Here is a 23,744-nt window from a genome sequence, read left to right as displayed (position 1 = left end):
CTGTGACATTGCTGTGTGTATTATCTCTGTACTGTGACATCACTGTGTATTATCCCTGTACTGTGACATCACTGTGTGTATTATCTCTGTACTGTGCCATCACTCTGTGTATTATTCCTGTACTGTGACATCACTGTGTGGATTATCCCTGTACTGTGACATCACTGTGTATTGTCCCTGTACTGTGACATCACTATGTATTATCCCTGTACTGTGACATCACTGTGTATTATCCCTGTACTGTGACATCACTGTGTATTATCCCTGTACTGTGACATCACTGTGTATTATGCCTGTACTGTGACATCACTGTGTATTATCCCTGTACTGTGACATCACTGTGTATATTATCCCTGTACTGTGACATCACTGTGTATTATCCCTGTACTGTGATATCACTGTGTGTATTATCCCTGTACTGTGACATCACTGTGTGTATTATCCCTGTACTGTGACATCACTGTCTATATTATCCCTGTACTGTGAAATCACTCTGTATATTATCCCTGTACTGTGACATCACTGTGTGTATTATCCCTGTACTGTGACATCACTGTCTATATTATCCTTGTACTGTGACATCACTCTGTATATTATCCCTGTACTGTGACATCACTGTGTATTATTCCTGTACTGTGACATCATTGTGTATTATTCCTGTACTGTGACATCACTGTGTATTATTCCTGTACTGTGACATCACTGTGTATTATTCCTGTACTGTGACATCACTGTGTGTATTATCTTTGTACTGTGACATCACTGTGTATTATCCCTGTACTGTGACATCACTGTGTATTATCCCTGTACTGTGACGTCACTGTGTATTATCCCTGTACTATGACATCACTGTGTATATTATTCCTCCCTGTACTGTGACATCACTGTGTGTATTATCTCTGTACTGTGACATCACTGTGTATTATCCCTGTACTGTGACATTGCTGTGTGTATTATCTCTGTACTGTGACATCACTGTGTATTATCCCTGTACTGTGACATCACTGTGTGTATTATCTCTGTACTGTGCCATCACTCTGTGTATTATCCCTGTACTGTGACATCACTGTGTGGATTATCCCTGTACTGTGACATCACTGTGTATTGTCCCTGTACTGTGACATCACTATGTATTATCCCTGTACTGTGACATCACTGTGTATTATCCCTGTACTGTGACATCACTGTGTATTATCCCTGTACTGTGACATCACTGTGTATTATGCCTGTACTGTGACATCACTGTGTATTATCCCTGTACTGTGACATCACTGTGTATATTATCCCTGTACTGTGACATCACTTTGTACATTATCCCTGTACTGTGACATCACTGTCTATATTATCCCTGTACTGTGACATCACTGTGTGTATTATCCCTGTACTGTGACCTCACTGTGTGTATTATCCCTGTACTGTGACATCACTGTGTGTATTCTCCCTGTACTGTGACATCACTGTGTATTATCCCTGTACTGTGACATCACTGTGTATTATCCCTGTACTGTGACATCACTGGGTGTATTATCCCTGTACTGTGACATCACTGGGTGTATTATCCCTGTACTGTGACATCACTCTGTATATTATCCCTGTACTGTGACATCACTCTGTATATTATCCCTGTACTGTGACATCACTGTGTATTATTCCTGTACTGTGACATCACTGTGTATTATTCCTGTACTGTAACATCACTGTGTATTATTCCTGTACTGTGACATCACTGTGTATTATTCCTGTACTGTGACATCACTGTGTGTATTATCTCTGTACTGTCACATCACTGTGTATTATCCCTGTACTGTGACATCACTGTGTATTATCCCTGTACTGTGACGTCACTGTGTATTATCCCTGTACTATGACATCACTGTGTATATTATCCCTTCCTGTACTGTGACATCACTGTGTGTATTATCTCTGTACTGTGACATCACTGTGTATTATCCCTGTACTGTGACATCACTGTGTGTATTATCTCTGTACTGTGACATCACTGTGTGTATTATCTCTGTACTGTGACATCACTGTGTGTATTATCCCTGTACTGTAACATCACTGTGTATTATCCCTGTACTGTGACATCACTGTGTATTATCCCTGTACTGTGACATCACTGTGTATATTATCCCTGTACTGTGACATCACTGTGTGTATTATCCCCGTACTGTGACATCACTGTGTGTATTATCCCTGTACTGTGACATCACTGTGTATATTATCTCTGAACTATAACATCACTGTGTGTTATCTCTATACTGCAACATCACTGTTGATACTTACACTGCACTGTGACATCACTGTATATATTAAGCCTGTATACCCTAATGCCACTGTACATATTTACCTTGCACTGCGAGTGACAATACAGGGTAAATATGCACAGTGACATCACAGTTCAGAGTTAATACAAACAGTAATGTCTCTGTACAGGGACAATAAACAGTTTTGCCACTACAGGGTTAATAAACGCAGTGTTGTCACAGTAGAGGGTAACTATACAGTGATGTCATTGTACCGGGAAAATATACACAGTGAAGTCAGCATTCAAGAATAATAAACTGTGATGTCACTAAAGGGTTGTTATACACAGTGACATCAAATTACAGGATGAAGCACAGTGATGTAACAGTTTATTATGAAGCACAGTGATGTCAGTTTATTATGAAGCACAGTGATGTCAGTTTATGATGAAGCACAGTGATGTCACAGTTTATGATGAAGCACAGTGATGTCACAGTTTATTATGAAGCACAGTGATGTCAGTTTATTATGAAGCACAGTGATGTCACAGTTTATTATGAAGCACAGTGATGTCAGTTTATGATGAAGCACAGTGATGTCACAGTTTATTATGAAGCACAGTGATGTCACAGTTTATGATGAAGCACAGTGATGTCACAGTTTATTATGAAGCACAGTGATGTCACAGTTTATTATGAAGCACATTGATGTCACAGTTTATTATGAAGCACAGTGATGTCACAGTTTATTATGAAGCACAGTGATGTCACAGTTTATTATAAAGCACAGTGATGTCGCAGTTTATTATGAAGCACAGTGATGTCACAGTTTATTATGAAGCACAGTGATGTCACAGTTTATTATGAAGCACATTGATGTCACAGTTTATTATGAAGCACAGTGATGTCACAGTTTATTATGAAGCCCAGTGATGTCACAGTTTATTATGAAGCACAGTGATGTCACAGTTTATTATGAAGCACAGTGATGTCAGTTTATTATGAAGCACAGTGATGTCACAGTTTATTATGAAGCACAGTGATGTCAGTTTATTATGAAGCACAGTGATGTCACAGTTTATTATGAAGCACAGTGATGTCACAGTTTATTATGAAGCACAGTGATGTCACAGTTTATTATGAAGCACAGTGATGTCACAGTTTATTATGAAGCACAGTGATGTCACAGTTTATTATGAAGCACAGTGATGTCACAGTTTATTATGAAGCACAGTGATGTCACAGTTTATTATGAAGCACAGTGATGTCAGTTTATTATGAAGCACAGTGATGTCACAGTTTATTATGAAGCACAGTGATGTCAGTTTATTATGAAGCACAGTGATGTCAGTTTATTATGAAGCACAGTGATGTCAGTTTATGATGAAGCACAGTGATGTCACAGTTTATGATGAAGCGCAGTGATGTCACAGTTTATGATGAAGCACAGTGATGTCACAGTTTATGATGAAGCACAGTGATGTCACAGTTTATTATGAAGCACAGTGATGTCACAGTTTATTATGAAGCACAGTGATGTCACAGTTTATTATGAAGCACAGTGATGTCACAGTTTATGATGAAGCACAGTGATGTCACATTTTATGATGAAGCACAGTGATGTCACAGTTTATGATGAAGCACAGTGATGTCACAGTTTATGATGAAGCACAGTGATGTCAGTTTATGATGAAGCACAGTGATGTCACAGTTTATTATGAAGCACAGTGATGTCAGTTTTTGATGAAGCACAGTGATGTCACAGTTTATGATGAAGCACAGTGATGCCACAGTTTATGATGAAGCACAGTGATGTCACAGTTTATTATGAAGCACAGTGATGTCAGTTTATTATGAAGCACAGTGATGTCAGTTTATGATGAAGCACAGTGATGTCACAGTTTATGATGAAGCACAGTGATGTCACAGTTTATTATGAAGCACAGTGATGTCAGTTTATTATGAAGCACAGTGATGTCACAGTTTTTGATGAAGCACAGTGATGTCACAGTTTATGATGAAGCACAGTGATGTCACAGTTTATTATGAAGCACAGTGATGTCACAGTTTATGATGAAGCACAGTGATGTCACAGTTTATGATGAAGCACAGTGATGTCACAGTTTATGATGAAGCACAGTGATGTCACAGTTTATGATGAAGCACAGTGATGTCACAGTTTATTATGAAGCACAGTGATGTCACAGTTTATGATGAAGCACAGTGATGTCACAGTTTATTATGAAGCACAGTGATGTCACAGTTTATTATGAAGCACATTGATGTCACAGTTTATTATGAAGCACAGTGATGTCACAGTTTATTATGAAGCACAGTGATGTCACAGTTTATTATAAAGCACAGTGATGTCGCAGTTTATTATGAAGCACAGTGATGTCACAGTTTATTATGAAGCACAGTGATGTCACAGTTTATTATGAAGCACAGTGATGTCACAGTTTATTATGAAGCACAGTGATGTCACAGTTTATTATGAAGCCCAGTGATGTCACAGTTTATTATGAAGCACAGTGATGTCACAGTTTATTATGAAGCACAGTGATGTCACAGTTTATTATGAAGCACAGTGATGTCAGTTTATTATGAAGCACAGTGATGTCACAGTTTATTATGAAGCACAGTGATGTCACAGTTTATTATGAAGCACAGTGATGTCACAGTTTATTATGAAGCACAGTGATGTCACAGTTTATTATGAAGCACAGTGATGTCACAGTTTATTATGAAGCACAGTGATGTCACAGTTTATTATGAAGCACAGTGATGTCACAGTTTATTATGAAGCACAGTGATGTCAGTTTATTATGAAGCACAGTGATGTCACAGTTTATTATGAAGCACAGTGATGTCAGTTTATTATGAAGCACAGTGATGTCAGTTTATTATGAAGCACAGTGATGTCAGTTTATGATGAAGCACAGTGATGTCACAGTTTATGATGAAGCACAGTGATGTCACAGTTTATGATGAAGCACAGTGATGTCACAGTTTATGATGAAGCACAGTGATGTCACAGTTTATTATGAAGCACAGTGATGTCACAGTTTATTATGAAGCACAGTGATGTCACAGTTTATGATGAAGCACAGTGATGTCACATTTTATGATGAAGCACAGTGATGTCACAGTTTATGATGAAGCACAGTGATGTCACAGTTTATGATGAAGCACAGTGATGTCAGTTTATGATGAAGCACAGTGATGTCACAGTTTATTATGAAGCACAGTGATGTCACAGTTTTTGATGAAGCACAGTGATGTCACAGTTTATGATGAAGCACAGTGATGCCACAGTTTATGATGAAGCACAGTGATGTCACAGTTTATTATGAAGCACAGTGATGTCACAGTTTATTATGAAGCACAGTGATGTCACAGTTTTTGATGAAGCACAGTGATGTCACAGTTTATCATGAAGCACAGTGATGTCACAGTTTATCATGAAGCACAGTGATGTCACAGTTTATTATGAAGCACAGTGATGTCACAGTTTATGATGAAGCACAGTGATGTCACAGCTTATGATGAAGCACAGTGATGTCACAGTTTATGATGAAGCACAGGGATGTCACAGTTTATGATGAAGCACAGTGATGTCACAGTTTATGATGAAGCACAGTGATGTCACAGTTTATGATGAAGCACAGTGATGTCACAGTTTATTATGAAGCACAGTGATGTCACAATTTATTATGAAGCACAGTGATGTCACAGTTTATTATGAAGCACAGTGATGTCACAGTTTATCATGAAGCACAGTGATGTCACAGTTTATCATGAAGCACAGTGATGTCACAGTTTATCATGAAGCACAGTGATGTCACAGTTTATCATGAAGCACAGTGATGTCACAGTTTATCATGAAGCACAGTGATGTCACAGTTTATCATGAAGCACAGTGATGTCACAGTTTATCATGAAGCACAGTGATGTCACAGTTTATCACGAAGCACAGTGATGTCACAGTTTATTACGAAGCACAGTGATGTCACAGTTTATGATGAAGCACAGTGATGTCACAGTTTATGATGAAGCACAGTGATGTCACAGTTTATTATGAAGCACAGTGATGTCACAGTTTATTATGAAGCACAGTGATGTCAGTTTATTATGAAGCACAGTGATGTCAGAGTTTATTATGAAGCACAGTGATGTCACAGTTTATTATGAAGCACAGTGATGTCACAGTTTATTATGAAGCACAGTGATGTCACAGTTTATTATGAAGCACAGTGATGTCATAGAGACTACAGAATGTACAACTGTACGTATGATAAAGATGGTGGGATGCTATCGAAACGTCACACATACATGGGGGAATAAGATCTATCTATCTATATCATATCTATCTATCATCTATCTATCTATCATCTATTAATCTATCTTTCTATCTATCTCATATCTATCTATATATCATCTATCTATCTATCTCTCATATCTATCTATCTTTCATCTATCTCTCATCTATCTGAGATAGATATGAGATAGATAGATAAATAGAAAGATAGATAGATACATAAATAGATAGATGGATATAGATAGATGGATAGATAGATATGATATAGATAGATATGAGATAGATAGATAGATAGATAGGAGATAGATGGATATATAGATATGATATAGATAGATGATAGATATGAGATAGATAGATATGAGATAGATAGATAGATAGATAGGAGATAGATGGATAGATAGATAAAAAAAAAAAAAACTCCAGAAGAGCAGCACAACAAAATTAAGAAAACCAATGCAATGTTGCTCGCTGGGTGTGGACCTTGGTGAGAGGTTCACTTGTACTAGAAAAAAGCAAGAGACCAGCAGCACAGAAAAATTAGTGCAATAAAGGTGGAGATTTATTGCATTATCCCAGTGTACAAGCTCCTTGAGAACGGCGACGAGAGGTCGCTGAAACGTCGCTTCTTTTGTACACTGGGATAATGCAATAAATCTCCACCTTTTTTGCACAAATTTTTCTGTGTGCTGCTGGTCTCTTGATTTTTTATTTTTTTTGGATAGATAGATAGATAATAGATAGATGATTGATATAGATCAGTGTTTCCCAACTAGGGGGGCCTCCAGCTGTTGCAAAACCACAACTCCCAGTATGCTCCTAAAGCCAAAGGAATGCTGGGAGTTGTAGTTTTGCAACAGCTGGAGGCCCCCTGGTTGGGAAACTGATCTATCTATCTATATCATATAAATGTATCTATATCATATCCATCTATCTATATCATATCCATCTATCTCCTATCTATCTATCTATCTATCTAATCTATCTATCTATCTGTCTATATCATATCTATCTATCATCTATCTATCTATATCATATCTATGTATCTATCATCTATCTATCGATCTGTCTATCATCTATCTATCCATCTATTTATGTATCTTTCTATATATCATCTCTCTATCTATATATCATCTATTTATCTATCTTTCTATCTATCTCATATCTACATATATATATATGTATCTATATATCATCCATCTACCTATCTATCTCTCATATCTATTTATCTATCTATCTCTCATCTATCTGAGTTAGATAGATAGATATGAGATAGATAGATATGAGATAGATAGATAGATAGATATGAGATAGATAGATAGATATGAGATAGAAATGAGGATAGATAGATCGATATGACATAGATAGATAGATATGAGATAGATATGAGGATAGATAGATAGATAGATAGATATGAGATAAATATGAGAAAGATAGATATGAGATAGATATGAGGATAGATAGATATGAGATAGATAGATATGAGATAGACATGAGATAGATAGATAGATATGAGATAGATATGAGGATCGATAGATATGAGATAGATAGATAGATATGAGATAGATAGATAGATAGATAGATAGATAGATAGATAGATATGAGATAGATATGAGATAGATAGATATGAGATAGATAGATAGATATGAGATAGATATGAGGATAGATAGATATGAGATAGATAGATAGATATGAGATAGATAGATAGATATGAAATAGATATGAGATAGATAGATATGAGATAGATATGAGGATAGATAGATAGATATGAGAAAGATAGATAGATAGATGCATAAATAGATGGATATAGATAGATGGATGGATGGATAGATATGAGATAGATAGATAGGAGATAGATATATAATAGATTGATAGATAGATAGATAGATAGATAGATAGCTAGATCAGTGTTTCCCAACCTGGGGGCCTCCAGCTGTTGCAAAACTACAACTCCCAGTATGCTCATAAAGCCAAAGGAATGCTGAGAGTTGTTGTTTTGCAACAGCTGGAGGCCCCCTGGTTGGGAAACACTGAACTACCTCCCACTATCTCCTACAACTTTCCCCCTCTCCCCCAAGCAAGTTACTTACTTTAAAAGGGCAGCATCAGCAGTGGGCAGTGGGCAGGTAAGTCTTCCATACTGGTGGTGTCCGGGCCTGTATACACACAGCGGGCCTGCTCCACAAGGTCCAGCAGCAGCATACAGGGGAGTGAGAGAGGGGGAGGAGCTTCCTGTCTGCTCTTCCCAGTCTGCATAGCGCGGCCCCTGCGTGGTGACAGGGCTGCTGGCTGAAGATTTATTTAAAAAAAGGATGCCGGAGTAGATGGCTCCGGGGGGCGGGGGGTGCAGCGGGGGCTCGGGCCCCTTACTGGTGGCCATGAGAGCTGCTAGTGACCTACTGCTGCTAGGGGGGGCACAAGGGGGGGGGGGCAATCATGATGTAGGGGGGCCGTGGCCCCCTCTGGCCCCCCTAACCTCCCCCCCCCAGAGACGCCACTGGCTGCAGGGGTGGTTGAACGCAGCGTCCATCCGGGTGCTGTCAAACTTGCTGTGGTCGGGGAGTATGCGGTGGTATGTGGCCTAATGCTCGCCTCTGGGGCCGGACCTGGAGAGGGCAGCGGGCCCCCTCTCACGCTGGGCCCCTGTGCAGCTGAACCGGCTGCACAGGCGATATGTCCGCCCCTGGTCAGCATCACTTTTTTAACATGATGCTGACGGATACCTCTAACATACTGCTGAATTGCAGTATGAATGGGATGCAGTTGTCACGATTCGGCTGGCTGGAGGTGGATCCTCTGTGCCAGAGAGAGATTGGCGTGGACCGTGTCGGTGGACCGGTTCTAAGTTGCTACTGGTATTCACCAGAGCCCGCCGCAAAGCGGGATGGTCTTGCAGCGGCGGTAGCAACCAGGTCGAATCCACCGGCAACGGCTCAACCTCTCTGACTGCTGAGATAAGCGCGGTACAAGGGAGTAGACAAGAGCAAGGTCGGACGTAGCAGAAGGTCAGGGCAGGCAGCAAGGATCGTAGTCAGGGGCAACGGCAGGAGGTCTGGAACACAGGCTAGGAACACACAAGGAAACGCTTTCACTGGCACAATGGCAACAAGATCCGGCGAGGGAGTGCAGGGGAAGTGAGGTATAAGTAGGGAGTGCACAGGTGAGGATACTGATTAGGCCTGCTGCGCCAATCAGTGGCGCAGTGGCCCTTTAAATCGCAGAGACCCGGCGTGCGCGCCCTAAGGAGCGGGGCCGCGCGCGCCGGGACAACACTGATGGGGAACGGGTCAGGTACGGGAGCCGAGATGCGCATCGCGAGCGGGCGCGTCCCGCATCGCGAATCGCATCCCGGCTGGGAGCAATATCGCAGCGCACCCGGTCAGCAGGTCTGACCGGGGCGCTGTGAATAAGAGAACGCTGCGAGCGCTCCGGGGAGGAGCGGGGACCCGGAGAGCTTGGCGTAACAGTACCCCCCCCTTGGGTCTCCCCCTCTTCTTGGAGCCTGAGAACCTGAGGATAAGACTTTTGTCCAGGATGTTGTCCTCAGGTTCCCAAGATCTCTCCTCTGGCCCGCAATTCTCCCAGTCAACCAAAAAGAATCTTTTACCTCTGACCGTCTTGGATGCTAGAATCTCCTTCACCGAAAAGACGTCAGATGACCCGGAAACTGGAGTGGGAGAGAAGCGGTTAAGGATGAGTGGTTTAAGGAGAGAGACATGGAAGGCATTGGGAATACGGAGAGAAGGAGGAAGAAGGAGTTTGTAAGAGACAGGGTTGATCTGGCACTTGATTTTGAAAGGACCAAGATAACGTGGTCCCAGTTTATAACTGGGGACACGAAAGCGGACATACTTAGCGGAGAGCCATACCTTGTCTCCGGGAGCAAAAATGGGGGGAATTCTTCTTTTCTTATCAGCAAATTTTTTCATCCGGGATGAAGCCTGTAAAAGAGAATTTTGGGTTTCTTTCCATATGGTGGAAAGGTCTCGAGTCACTTCATCAACAGCGGGCAAACCAGAGGGCATGGGAGTGGGGAGGGGAGGAAGAGGGTGACGGCCGTACACCACGAAGAATGGGGATTTAGCAGAGGATTCGGAGACTCTGAAATTGTACGAGAATTCGGCCCATGGTAGAAGATCTGCCCAGTCATCCTGGCGGGAGGAAACAAAATGTCGCAAATAGTCACCCAGGACCTGATTAATTCTTTCTACTTGCCCATTGGATTGGGGATGATAAGAAGAAGAGAAGTTTAATTTGATCTTGAGCTGCTTACAGAGGGCCCTCCAGAATTTAGACACAAATTGAACGCCTCTATCCGAGACGATATGCGTGGGCAACCCGTGAAGGTGAAAAATGTGTATAAAAAATTGCTTCGCCAACTGAGGCGCTGAAGGAAGGCCTGGAAGAGGGATAAAATGTGCCATCTTGGAGAATCGATCAACGACCACCCAAACAACTGTGTTGCCATGGGATAAGGCAAGTCAGTAATAAAGTCCATACCAATCTGTGACCAAGGTTGTTCAGGAACAGGCAGAGGATGAAGGAGACCAGCAGGCTTCTGGCGAGGGGTCTTATCCCGGGCACAGACAGTACAAGTCCGCACGAAATCAACAACATCAGTCTCCAGAGTAGGCCACCAATAAAATCGAGAGATGAGTTGGATGGATTTTTTGATGCCAGCATGGCCTGCGAGGTGGGAGGAGTGTCCCCACTTGAGAATCCCGAGGCGCTGGCGTGGAGAAACGAAGGTCTTCCCTGGAGGAGTTTGTCTGATGGAAGCTGGAGAAGTGGAGATCAGACAGTCCGGAGGAATGATGTGTTGCGGGGAGGCTTCCACTTCAGAGGCATCTGAAGAACGAGAGAGGGCATCGGCCCTAATGTTCTTGTCAGCAGGGCGAAAATGAATTTCAAAGTTAAAACGGGCAAAGAACAACGACCACCTAGCCTGGCGAGGGGTTCAGCCGTTGGGCAGTCTGGAGATAAGAGAGATTCTTGTGGTCAGTGTATATAATAACTGGATATTTGGATCCCTCCAGCAGGTGCCTCCATTTCTCAAGCGACAATTTTATGGCCAGTAATTCTCGATCACCAATGGAGTAGTTTTTCTCCGCCGGTGAGAAGGTTCTAGAAAAAAACCCACAAGTAACAGCATGCCCGGAAGAATTTTTTTGTAGAAGAACTGCTCCAGCTCCCACCGAGGAGGCGTCTACCTCCAATAAGAAGGGTTTAGATGGGTCAGGTCTGGAGAGTACGGGAGCAGAAGAAAAGGCAGACTTGAGATGTTTAAATGCGTCTTCCGCTTGAGGAGACCAGGACTTAGGATTGGCGTTTTTCTTGGTTAGAGCCACGATAGGAGCCACAATAGTGGAAAAGTGTGGAATAAATTGTCTGTAATAATTGGCGAACCCCAAAAAACGTTGGATAGCACGGAGTCCGGAGGGGCGTGGCCAATCCAATACGGCAGATAGTTTATCTGGGTCCATTTGTAGTCCCTGGCCAGAGACTAAGTATCCTAGGAAAGGAAGAGACTCACATTCAAAGAGACATTTTTCCATTTTGGCATATCATTGATTGTCCCGAAGTCTCTGAAGAACCATGCGGACATGCTGGCGGTGTTCTTCTACGTTAGCAGAAGAAATCAGAATATCGTCCAGGTAAACCACAACACAGGTATATAGAAGATCACGAAAAATTTCATTTACAAAGTCTTGGAAGACGGCAGGTGCGTTGCAAAGGCCAAAGGGCATAACCAGATATTCAAAGTGTCCATCTCTGGTGTTAAATGCAGTCTTCCATTCGTCCCCCTCCCTGATGCGGATGAGATTATAAGCACCTCTTAAGTCCAGCTTGGTAAAGATGTGGGCGCCTTGTAGGCGGTCAAAGAGTTCCGAAATAAGTGGTTGGGGGTAGCGGTTTTTTACAGTGATTTTATTAAGTCCGCGGTAATCAATGCAAGGGCGTAGGGAGCCGTCTTTTTTGGAAACAAAAAAAAATCCAGCTCCGGCAGGAGAGGAGGACTTGCGGATAAACCCCTTTTTTAAGTTCTCCTGGATGTACTCCGACATGGCTTGAGTTTCCGGAGCAGACAGAGGATAGATTCTGCCCCGGGGTGGAGTAGTACCCGGGAGGAGGTCAATAGGACAGTCATAAGGCCTGTGAGGAGGCAAAGTCTCTGCTTGTTTTTTGCAAAAAACATCAGCATAATCCAGATAGGCCTTGGGAAGACCAGATACCGGGGGAACCACAGGGTCTTGACTGTGAGTACTGGGAGCCGGTTTAAGACAGTCCTTGTGGCAAGAAGTACCCCAGTTCTTGATTTCCCCTGTGGTCCAATCAAGGGTTGGGGAATGGCATTGAAGCCACGGTAATCCAAGAAGAATTTCTGAAGTGCAGTTAGAGAGGACCAAAAATTCAATTTTTTCGTGATGGGGTCTGATGCACATTAAGAGAGGTTCCGTGCGGTAACGCACTGTACAGTCCAATCTTTCATTATTAACAGAGTTGATGTAGAGGGGTCTGGCGAGACTGGTCACCGGGATGTTGAACCTGTTGATGAGAGAGGCCAAACTAAAATTTCCTGCAGATCCGGAATCCAAGAAGGCCATAGCAGAGAAGGAGAAGGTAGAAGAAGACATCCGCACAGGCACAGTAAGACGTGGAGAAGCAGAGTTCACATCAAGGGCTGTCTCACCTTTGTGCGCAGTCAGCGTGCGTCTTTCCTGGCGAGGAGGACGGATAGGACAATCCTTCAAGAAATGTTCGGTACCGGCACAGTACAGGCAAAGGTTCTCCATGCGGCGTTGTGTCCTCTCTTGAGGTGTCAAGCGAGACCGGTCAACTTGCATAGCCTCCACGGCGGAAGGCACAGGAACGGATTGCAGAGGACCAGAGGAGAGAGGAGCCGGGGAGAGAAACCGCCTCGTGCGAACAAAGTCCATATCCTGGCGGAGCTCCTGACGCCTTTCGGAAAAACGCATGTCAATGCGGGTGGCAAGATGAATAAGTTCATGCAGGTTAGCAGGAATTTCTTGTGCGGCCAGCACATCTTCAATGTTACTGGATAGGCCTTTTTTAAAGGTCGCGCAGAGGGCCTCGTTATTCCAGGACAATTCGGAGGCGAGAGTACGGAATTGGATGGAGTACTCGCCAACAGAAGAATTACCCTGGACCAGGTTCAGCAGGGCAGTCTCGGCAGAAGAGGCTCGGGCAGGTTCCTCAAAGACACTTCGAATCTCTGTGAAGAAGGAGTGTACAGAGGCAGTGACAGGATCATTGCGGTCCCAGAGCGGTGTGGCCCATGACAGGGCTTTCCCAGACAGAAGGCTGACTACGAAAGCCACCTTTGACCTTTCAGTTGGAAACTGGTCCGACATCATCTCCAAATGCAGGGAACATTGTGAAAGAAAACCACGGCAAAACTTAGAGTCCCCATCAAATTTATCCGGCAAAGATAATCGGAGGCTGGATGCGGCCACTCGCTGCGGAGGAGGTGCAGGAGCTGGCGGAGGAGATGATTGCTGAAGCTGTGGTAGTAGCTGCTGTAGCATCACGGTCAGTTCAGACAGCTGGTGGCCTTGTTGCGCTATCTGTTGCGACTGCTGGGCGACAACTGTGGTGAGGTCGGCGACAACTGGCAGCGGGACCTCAGCGGGATCCATGGCCGGATCTACTGTCACGATTCGGCTGGCTGGGGGTGGATCCTCTGTGCCAGAGAGGGATTGGCGTGGACCGTGTCGGTGGACCGGTTCTAAGTTGCTACTGGTATTCACCAGAGCCCGCCGCAAAGCGGGATGGTCTTGCAGCGGCGGTAGCAACCAGGTCGTATCCACCGGCAACGGCTCAACCTCTCTGACTGCTGAGATAAGCGCGGTACAAGGGAGTAGACAAGAGCAAGGTCGGATGTAGCAGAAGGTCAGGGCAGGCAGCAAGGATCGTAGTCAGGGGCAACGGCAGGAGGTCTGGAACACAGGCTAGGAACACACAAGGAAACGCTTTCACTGGCACAATGGCAACAAGATCCGGCGAGGGAGTGCAGGGGAAGTGAGGTATAAGTAGGGAGTGCACAGGTGAGGATACTGATTAGGCCTGCTGCGCCAATCAGTGGCGCAGTGGCCCTTTAAATCGCAGAGACCCGGCGCGCGCGCGCCCTAAGGAGCGGGGCCGCGCGCGCCGGGAAAACACCGACGGGGAACGGGTCAGGTACGGGAGCCGAGATGCGCATCGCGAGCGGGCGCGTCCCGCATCGCGAATCGCATCCCGGCTGGGAGCAATATCGCAGCGCACCCGGTCAGCAGGTCTGACCGGGGCGCTGTGAATAAGAGAACGCTGCGATCGCTCCGGGGAGGAGCGGGGACCCGGAGCACTCGGCGTAACAGCAGTGTAGGGTCACATAGAGCGCATCCGTAGCATATTTCACACAGCGGATGCCCCCAGCAGTCACAAGGGCGAGATCACTGCTGCAGCTGGGTAGCTCAATGTGTCCGCTTATGACTGCCGGCGGGAAATCCGCCGCTATGAGAGGACACACAAAGCTACCCAGCTGCAGCAGGCAGCCGTGTGATCCTAGTCATTATGCTTTTTTTTTTTTAATTATATTTATTTAATAAATGTATTTTTATTTTATTTTTTTTACACTTATTGGCCCACATTTATCATTGTCTTTAGACTATTTTTTGTGTCTAAAAAAGGGCAAAAAATGGAGCAAGCAGGGTTTTTTGAGCCTTTTTGTTTACACATTTCTGCTGATTTTGAGTTGCCATCTACTGATTTTGGCAATACACATGATATGGAAGGGTTTTATCAACTGCGCCTTTTTGTGAAAAGGAGCAAAATAAGGCGCAAAGCCACTGAAAAGTCTCTAAAAATACACCAGCCCAGACCTGGCGTAGCTTTTTGGTGTATGTGAAGACAGAAATTTCAGAAAATGTGACCTGCACAAAATTTATCAAATGCTCTTTGACCATTTAATAAATTTGGTGCTACTACACATTACCAGCACACAAGAAAAAGGTGTAAAAAAATGCTTCACTTACACTACAATAATAAATGTGGGCCATTGTTGTTACACATTTATTTCTTTTATATTATTTTTTGACACTTTTTTTTAATGCTTTGGAATACTTTGGAAAAAAGGTGACTGGTTCTCTAGGTCTATGGGGATTACTATAGTGATGTTCTAGTGAGATTGGGTGGTGGAGTGGTAGGGTGTTGTCAGTGTGTCTGTATATATGGGATGATGGTTATGGTAGAGTGTTATATATTATGAATGTGATATGTGTGGTAATGAATGTACTAGAGTGTATGGCGGTGTATGAGATGTGTTTAAAATGTATGACAGTGTGTGTGAGTGTGTGTGTATGATGTGTGTATGGCTCAGGCGTGTATGTTAGTGTAGCTGTGATAGAGGTGATGGGGGGATGTGAAGAGGACAAAGAGAAAAAAGGAGAGAGAAAGAAGGAAAAGTGGAATGGTTTGTACTTGTTTGTTATAAAATGACATACAATATATGGAAAAAAGTGTTGGGCCCTAGCACTTATGTTTTCCAATACCGCTGTGGAAAATGTACAAATTGTAGGCTCACTGATTTTCCCCAAAAAACTGAGAAAATATTGTCCAAATCAAATGTTTCAGAACACAGTATGTCTGTAATTTACACAATTACATGCCCATGTGGATTGCAATACGTGGGACGCACGAAAATAAGTCTCAAGAAGAGAATACAAGAACATGTCCACAATATTAAAATAGGCTTCGACAAACATTCATTATCAGCACACTTTCGAGACAAACACAATAGGAATGAAACAAAAAAGTGAAACATGATTGGAGAGGAGGCGACCACATAAAAAAAAATGTCCAGACAAGAAAGTAAACTGATTTATGATCTACAAACACTGACACCTTTTGGTCTAAATGCAGACCTAGAAATTTTTGGATTTCTACAATAAGTGCAATATCCATGTGTTCCACACCAATTCACCAATAATATTTATTATTGCACATTTTTTAAATATTTTAAATCAATATTATTATTTTTATATTCTCATGTACATATATTACATCTTAAATATGTTTATATACCTACTTTTATTTATTTTATATATTTATATTTTTTATATATTTTTTTTTATATTCATGTTTCCATACACATATGTGACTATACATATATGTGTATATATATATATATATATTTATTTTTTTATTTTTATTTTTTTACTCTATATACCTCAAGTGATCTTCAGCTTCTCTATACTACAGCTGTACTCCCCCACACATAACTCATCTATTTTCATACTTATCGTCTACACATCCCCCACAGAGAAAATAATATCCTACTATACTGGAATTATCACCCACACAAGACTATCAAAAATACCCATCTACATATTTATTTATGCTTCTACATTTATTATATTTATTTGATTATGTCTGCTCAGATCATAATACACGATTGAATACAATTCATTATATATTATCAATATTCCCAAAAACCAACAGAATACACACATCCACATATACACTTTTACTATACCTCCTCATGTAACATGCATTATTCTTATCTCACTTTTTTTTTTACTTTTTGTGTATCTTTACTTCCTATTCTCTTTGCCTACTATTCCCATCATTTCTCTATCCTGAGCCTGGATCCATGCCGGTTTTTCCAAAATTGGATCCGCCTCCCTGTTTTTTCTGTTTCCCTGTTTCCCTCCAAAATCGTACTTGGACTGTATTTAAGGCCCATCATGGCAGCAAATCATTAGACTACTGAGGATGGACCTAGCAGGTCCGAAACGTGTCTAGTCCTAGCATACCAAGTCAAGCACTACTACTCTCAAGCACGGCAACAACCAATCTAACCCTGAGGCTAAGCACAGACCAAGGAAATCATCCTAGTGCGCCCGGGACCACACACGCGCCCATCACCACCAGCTCCGGTCACCGCTGGCCGGTACAGCATAATTTCTTCACCTGCAGAGAGGACGGACACCGCAGAAGCTACAGGAAGCACCGGGTGAGCGGTACATAGTACCTGACATCTTCTCCCCCTTATCTGCTTACCTATATTTGCAACTGCTGGAGCCTCCTCTGTCTGTCCCACCACGGGACCGCAGTACATCCTGCGGCTTTCCCGCTCTGCTGTATCCAGCGCAGTCGCAGCACCGCCAACAGCTATACTACTACAGGCTTGTATCCTTCTCATATCACAGCCGCAATATTGCTATATTGGATACATTGTTTCTACGGGACGAGATTGTCCGCACGGTCGCAGTACCGCTATATCCATAACTTTGTTTCACTTTACAATTGATTGTTTCTTTCACCTTTGCATTGGAGATACTGCATAAGTACGGTCGCAGTACCGTGGATAACTTACTAACTTCTGTTCGGTCGCAGCACCGATACTGTGCATTGGCCAATTGGGTACATGGTCCAGTGGGACATACTGGACAATATACGTGAATATTATCATCGGTTACTTGAGAAGCAGAGCTTCTGTCCAGTGCTTTGAACTATTGACTTTATGGCTATTGAATACTGACTCTATGGTATAATTATTTGACTTGGTTTTATTAGTGTAGTACTATATATATTAATTTGTTTTTTATTTATTATTATTATTATTATTATTTATTATCTATTATTTTTTATTGTCTATTGGAAAACATAAGTGCTAGGGCCCAGCACTTTTTTCCCATATATTGTATGTAATTTTATAACAAATAAATTTTTAAGCATCCAAGTACAAACCATTCCACTTTTCCTTCTTTCTCTCTCCTTTTTTCTCTTTGTCCTCTTCACATCCCCCATCACCTCTATCACAGCTACACTAACATAGACGCCTGAGCCATACACACATCATACACACACACTCACACACACTGTCATACATTTCAACGCATCTCACACACCGCCATACACTCTAGTACATTCATTACCATACATATCACATTCATAATATATAACACACTACCATAACCATCATCCCATATATACAGACACACTGACAACACCCTACCACTCCACCACCCAATCTCACCAGAACATCACTATAGTAATCCCCATAGACCTAGAGAACCAGTCACCTTTTTTCCTTTCTCGTACTAATTGCCATTTGGGTTTATAGGAGATTATACCTTGACTGAAGTTCTCGGTCACCACAAACAGATAAGAGTACATGTCACAAACCTACTTTTTCATTGCAGTTATATGCTGCCTGCTAGTTTTAAACTGGCAGGCAGCATATCAGGACGTCCCTATCCTTGTAAAGACCCTCGGCTGCCCAGGTAACTAGCAGCACCACGCTATTGTTGCGGGGTGCTACAGGAGAGAGACAGATGGAGCCCCCTTCCTCAGTCAAAACATCTTACAGCTTGCGGTCGCTTCTAACCATGGCTGTAAGGGTTAAACTGACGGGACCCGAAGTTTACTTCGGTCCTGGCAGTGTGGCAGGGTCCCGCCTGCCAGGGATCACACACAGCACCCCACAATCGCACTGTGGGGTGCTGCAGGGAAGACAAAGGGAGCTCCCTCCCTCTGTCAAAACACTTACAGCCTGCGGTCATTTCCGTCAGTGGCTGTAAGGGTTGAACTGCCGGTGCATTGCCGTAGATTGTGATTTGCCATAGATTGGGATGAAATGACTCAGCAGTTTTCCCTGCTCGAGCGCTCCACCTCCATTACATTCTATAGGCTGACACTCACACACCAGGCCCCAACCATTGGTTACTGCGGGGGCTGGGGGGGGGGTGTGCGAGTGTCACATGACATATTTAATCCTCAGGCATTGCAGCTCACCGCAATCTCACTTGGGCTATCACAGGGAGAGGATCTCTCCCTGTGATAGCCCGAAGCTGCACGGAGCTCTCATAGCCTCTGTGGCCCGATTCCATGAGTGGTATCGGGCCACAGAAGCTAATACTTTTACTGTTTAATTGTCACCCGCCAGCGCGCTTGTTCGCCACCGCTATCGGGATCCCTATGCCTGATAGCGGCGTTATCAGCTTGTCACCCGCCAGCGCGATCGCTCAACAGCGCTATCAGGATCCCTATGCCCGATAGCGCTGTCAACCACTTGCCTCCCCGCCCGCTGCTCTGCTCCCCGTCCCGTTAACACTCAGGGAACGGGGAACAGAAAGTAGAGCAGCAGGCGCAGCTAAAGTAGTACTACGCATGCGCAGCACTACGCAAATAGCGTAGGTAGGTAGCGTAGCCGTAGATTAGTTTAGGTTGTAATTTAGCATAGTTTAGTATTAAAAGTGAAAGGGGTTTAGGCACCACAACTCCCAGCATGGGAGTTGTAGTTTAGGACAACAACTCCCAGCATGCCCATACAGCTACAGGCTGCCAGTGCATGCTGGGAGTTGTAGTTTAGCTTGGATTAGACAGCGAAGGGACCACAACTCCCAGCATGCCCAGACAGCTAAAGGCTCCCCAGGCATGCTGGGAGTTGTAGTTTAGGACTACAACTCCCAGCATGCCCAGATAGCTAAAGGCTGCCCAGGCATGCTGAGAGTTGTAGTTTAGCTTAGATTAGACAGCAAATGGACCACAACTCCCAGCATTCCCAGACAGCTGAAGGCTGCCCGGGCATGCTGGAAGTTGTAGTGCAGTGATGGGACCACAAATCCCAGCATGCCCAGACAGCTGAAGGCTGCCTGGGCATGCTGGGAGTTGTAGTGCAGTGAAGGGACCAGAACTCCCAGCATGCCCAGACAGCTGAAGGCTTCCCGGTGATGCTGGCAGTTGTAGTGCAGTGAAGGGACCACAACTCCCAGCATGCCTAGACAGCTAAAGGCTGCCCAGGCATGCTGGGAGTTGTAGTTTTGCACAGGTATAAAATAGTTAGTGTAGATTTTAGCGTAGTTAGCGTATCGTTCGCTCACTTTTAGCATAGCTTTAGTTTAGTGTTAGCGCAGTTTTACAGTTTTTAGCATAGCATAGTGTTAGCGCAGTTGTAGCGTATTTAGCATAGCGTAGTGTTAGCACAGTTGTAGCGTAGCTTAGTGCTAGCGTACTTTTAGCGTATTTAGCGTAGTGTAGTGTTAGCGCACTTTTAGTGTAGTGTAGTGTTAGCGCAGTTTTAGTGTATTTAGTGTAGTGTAGTGTTGGTGTAGTTTTAGCGTATTTAGCGTAGCTTAGTGTTAGCTCAGTTTTAGTGTATTTAGCGTAGTGTAGTGTTAGCGCAGTTTTAGTGTATTTAGTGTAGTGTTAGCAGAGTTTTAGCGTATTTAGCGTAGCGTATTGTTAGCGTAGTCTTAGAGTAGTTAGCGTAGTGTAGTGTTAGTCCAGTTCTAGCATAGTTGGCGTAGTTGTACACGGGTGTAGTGTAGCTAACTTAGTTTTACAGGTAGATAGAGCATAGTTTAGATAGTTTAGCGTGGGGTGTAGCTTAGCCATAAAGTGAAGGGGCTAAAACTCCCAGCATGCCCAGACAGCCAAAGGCCGTCCGGGCAGGATGGAAGTTGTAGTTTTGCAAAAGTAGCAGAGGCAGTTGCGCTCTGCTACGTTAATGCAGTATAAAGCCATCTGTATAGATGGCTGGATACGGCGATCACAAGGCCACTTACCCACCTCCGTTCCTGCTCCCTCACTGGACTTGTAGCAATGCAGGAAGATGACGGAGCTGGAACGGGGGTGGTAAGTTAGGCTCTCCAGGTAATAACCCATTTTTTTTTTTGTGTTTTTCTTCTCGTTTCAGATATGTCAATGCGGAGGACTACATCGGAATCGGTGGACTACGATGATAACCTGCATTTTTTTCTTTTCTTTTAATTAAATGGTTAACGAGGGCTGTGGGGGAGTGTTTTTCCTAATAAAAATGTTTTAACTTGTGTGTGCTTCTTTTTGTTTGTTATTACTTTACAGGCTTAGTAGTGGAAGCCCTCTTGTAGACGGAGTCCATTATTAAGTCGGGGCTTAGCATTAGCCCCAAAAACAGCTTGCGCTAACCCCCAATTATTACCCCGGTACCCACCGCCACAGGGGTAGCGGGAAGAGCCAATACCAACAGGCCTAGAGCGCCAAATATGGCGCTCTTGGGCCTGGGTGGTAACGGACTGGCGTTATTTAGGCTGGGGAGGGCCAGTAACGATGGTCCTCGCCTATCCTGTTAACGCCAGGCTGTTGCTGTTTGTTTGGTATTTGGCTGAAAATGAAAAGACGGGGAACCACATACGTTTTTTTTGTTTGTTTTTTTATAAAAAAATAAAAAAAATGTGTGTGGTTCCCAGTCTTCATTTTCAGCTAAATACCAACCAAACAGCAACAGCCTGACGTTACCAGGGTGGGCGAGGACCATCATTATTGGCCCTCCCCAGCCTAAATAACACCAGCCTGTTACCGTCTAGGCCCAAGAGCGCCATATTTGGTGCTCTGGGCCGGTTGGTATTGGCTCTTCCCGGTACCCCTGTGGCGTTGGGTACCGGGGTAATAATTTGGAGTTAGTAATGGACTCCGTCTACAAGAGGGCTTCCACTACTAAGCCTGTAAAGTAATAACAAAGAAAAAAAGCACACACAAGTTAAAAAATTAGTAATGGACTCCGTCTACAAGAGGGCTTCCACTACTAAGCCTGTAAAGTAATAACAAAGAAAAAAAGCACACACAAGTTAAAAAAATTTTATTAGGAAAAACACTCCCCCACAGCCCTCGTTAACCATTTTATTAAAAGAAAAGGAAAAAAGCAGGTCATCGTCGTAGTCCACCGATTCCGATGTAGTCCTCCGCATACACGTATCTGAAACAAGAAAAAAAAAAAAAAAATAAAGGGTTATTACCTGGAGAGCCTTAACACCCCCGTTCCAGCTCCATCATCTTTCTGCATTGCTACAAGTCCAGTGACGGAGCAGGAACGGAGGTGAGTAAGTGGCCTTGTGATCACCGTATACAGCCATCTATACAGGTGGCTGTATACTACATTAACATAGCAGAGCGCAACTGCCTCTGCTACTTTTGCAAAACTACAACTTCCATCCTGTACGGACAGCCTTTGGCTGACTGGGCATGCTGGGAGTTTTACCCCCTTCACTTTATGACTAAGCTAAGCTACACCCCACGCTACACTCTCTAAACTACACTTTATCTGCCTGTAAAACTAAGTTAGCTACACTAGACCCGTGTACAACTACGCCAACTATGCTAGAACTGGACTAACACTACACTACGCTAACTACTCTAAGACTACACTGTGCTCACTACTCTAAGACTACACTAACAATACGCTATGCTAAATACACTAAAACTGTGCTAACGCTACACGACACAAAATACATTAAAACTGCGCTAAAACTAAGCTACGCTAAATACGCTAAAACTGTGCTTACACTACGCTAAATACACTAAAACTGCGCTAACACTACACTACACTAAAAGTGCGCTAACAATACACTACGCTAAATAAGCTAAAAGTACGCTACAACTGCGCTAACACTAGGCTATGCTAAATACGCTACAACTGCGCTAACACTATGCTACGTTAAAAACTGTAAAACTGCGCTAACACTAAACTAAAGCTACGCTAAAATTGAGCTAATGCTATGCTAACTACGCTAAAATCGCGCTAACACTACGCTAACTACGGTGACTTCACTGCACTACAACTCCCAGCATGCCCGGGCAGCCTTCAGCTGTCTGGGCATGCTGGGAGTTGTGGTCCCTTCACTGCACTACAACTCTCAGCATCCCCGGGCAGCCTTCAGCTGTCTTGGCATGCTGGGAGTTCTGGTCCCTTTGCTGTCTAATCTAAGCTAAACTACAACTCCCAGCATGCCTGGGCATCCTTTAGCTATCTGGGCATGCTGGGAGTTGTAGTCCTAAACTACAACTCCCAGCATGCCTGGGCAGCCTTTAGCTGTCTGGGCATGCTGGGAGTTGTCAGGCCCAAGGCCTGATTATTATTAAAATCCTATATGTGTATTATAAATTATAACTGTGTGTGATGTGTCATCCAAGACCTGGGGGTGGAGGTCATTCAGACTGTGGGTTTGTGTATTGCATTTTATTGGGGGTCTGGCTGTTTGATTTCTCCTTTGAAGTCATGCACTCTGGTTCCATCATATAATCAAACAAATAAGGGGTCAGGAAGAGAGAAGACCCCCTGGTGGGATCAGAGGGTAGGGGGGAATGGAGTCTCCCTCCCAAGAAAGCAGATATAATATTTAAACAATGCTAGACTCAGGTTGTTC

General features: G+C 43.6%; 1 protein-coding gene across 1 annotated transcript in view; it reads left to right on the top strand.

Moving 5' to 3' along the window:
- The first annotated feature begins 17,416 nt into the window (after positions 1–17,416).
- The window catches only part of LOC130357918 (gastricsin-like), a 69,547-nt gene continuing 63,219 nt past the window's right edge, over positions 17,417–23,744 (top strand). The window contains exon 1 of the mRNA XM_056560671.1: positions 17,417–17,572. The gene's annotated coding sequence lies outside the window, so the exon portion shown is untranslated. The remainder of the gene's footprint in view (positions 17,573–23,744) is intronic.

This window comes from Hyla sarda, chromosome 2 (genome assembly GCF_029499605.1).
Source record: "Hyla sarda isolate aHylSar1 chromosome 2, aHylSar1.hap1, whole genome shotgun sequence".
Lineage (NCBI taxonomy): Eukaryota > Metazoa > Chordata > Amphibia > Anura > Hylidae > Hyla > Hyla sarda.
Note: the sequence above shows the minus strand (reverse complement) of the source record. Positions and strands in the feature narration are given on the sequence as shown.